The following is a 1,842-nucleotide window of genomic DNA, read 5'->3' as shown; positions in this document are numbered from 1 at the left end:
CCTAGCTCTCTAGGAGGCCGAGGCGGGAGGATCGCTTGAGCTCAGGAGTTCAAGACCAGCCTGAGCAAGAGCGAGACCCCGTCTCTACTATAAATAGAAAGAAATTAGCCAAACAACTAAAAATAGAAAAAACTAGCCGGGCACGGTGGCGCATGCCTGTAGTCCCAGCTACCCAGGAGGCTGAGGCAGGAGGATCGCTTGAGCCCAGGAGTTTGAGGTTGCGTTGCTGTGAGCTAGGCTGACGCCACGGCACTCCAGCCTGGGCAACAGAGTGAGACTCTGTCTCAAAAAAAAAGAAAAGAAAAGAAAAAGAAAATGCTAGTGTTGTTTAATGTTTGTTCTCTTCCTAAACTTTCCAGCTGTGTGACCTGGGCAAGTCAGTAAACCTCTCTGAGCCCGAAATTCTTTTGTAGGATTAAAGCTACTATTTGTTGAACACCTAATTCAATCTCATTGAATTCTCAACAAACGCTCCGAGTTTAGGGCACCCCCCACACCCCATCCCCCACCTTTACGACCAAAGAAAGCCTAATATCAGGTAGGTTAAGTGACTTGCCTGACGTCATATAGTTATTTGGAGTAAGACCCAGGATTCAAAACTATTTGACTCCAAAGCCCATTCATTTTGCTCCGCTACTACCAAATGGAACTCATTAGCCTCACTTTACAGGCTGATGTTAGGGTTAGAGATAACATACGTGAAGTGCTGGCGTCAGCAAGGGAAGCTGTCCTTCTGCAGTGACAGCCATTGAAATTCCAGCCATGGCTCTGTGCTACCCCTTGGCCATGGGCCTCAACAAGGGCCACAAGGTGACCGAGAATGTGACCAAGCTGAGGCACAGCTGCTGCAGCGGGTGCCTCACCAAACATCAAGTTCATGCGGGTCATAATCCAAGCAGTATGTGGCTTCGCCCCGTATGAGCAGTGTGCCACGGAGTTGCTCAAGGTCTCCAAGGACAAACAGGCCCTCAAATTCATCAAGAAAAGGGTAGGGACACACATCCCTGCTAGGAGGAAGCAGGAGGAGCTGAGCAATGTCCTGGCCGCCATGAGGAATGCAGCTGCCAGGAAGGACTGAGCCCCTTCCAAATACAATAAAACCTTTATAGAAATATAGAAAAGAAAACCGAGGGGAGCTATTAAAGATAAGCTTTCATTCATTCAACAAATACTTATTGAGCACCTATTATGCAGCAGGCACTGTTTTGGGCACTGAGGCTGCAGGAGGAACCAAGTCCTGTCCCTGATCCTTTGGGTCCTACCCCTCATAGTAGAAGCAGATCCTAAACAAATCTGTAAACAAATGAGACAATAATCAGGTGGTGCTAGGTACCCAGAGAGTGGGTTAGACAGTGACAGGATAGCCATTTCAGATTGAGTTTGAGGGTGAGAATGGTACAGAATGAGCTTGTGTAGAGCCCTGTAGGAAGAGTAATTGATTGGTATAGTGGAAAGGCATGGGCTGCAGTCCTGAATCTACCACTTAAAAATTTGCTCTGGGGCCAGGCTCACACCTGTAATCTTAGCACTTTAGGAGGCCAAGGTGGGAGGATCACTTGAGGCAAGGGATTCAAAACAAGCCTGGGCCATAGTGAGATCCGTCTCCACAAGAAACAGAGAAATTAACTAAGCATGGTGGCATGTGCCTGTACTCCCAGCTACTAGGGAGGCTGCGGCAGGAGGATTGCTTGAGCCCAGGAGTTGAAGGTTGCTGTGAGCTATGATGATGCTACTGCAGGCTGGGTGACAGAAGGAGACCCTGTCTCAAAAAAAAAAAAAAAAAAAATTTACTTTGGGGCTGGGAATGGTGGCTCATGCCTATAATCCTGCCACTTTGGGAGG

General features: G+C 48.1%; 1 pseudogene; it reads left to right on the top strand.

Annotated features, from left to right (window-relative positions):
* The first annotated feature begins 762 nt into the window (after positions 1 to 762).
* Positions 763 to 1,078, top strand: LOC105808097 (annotated as a pseudogene).
* Positions 1,079 to 1,842: the final 764 nt, after the last annotated feature.

The sequence above is a fragment of the Propithecus coquereli genome, unplaced genomic scaffold (assembly GCF_000956105.1).
Source record: "Propithecus coquereli isolate 6110/MARCELLA unplaced genomic scaffold, Pcoq_1.0 Scaffold16739, whole genome shotgun sequence".
NCBI classification, from domain to species: domain Eukaryota; kingdom Metazoa; phylum Chordata; class Mammalia; order Primates; family Indriidae; genus Propithecus; species Propithecus coquereli.
This window is presented reverse-complemented; position numbering and strand designations above follow the sequence as displayed.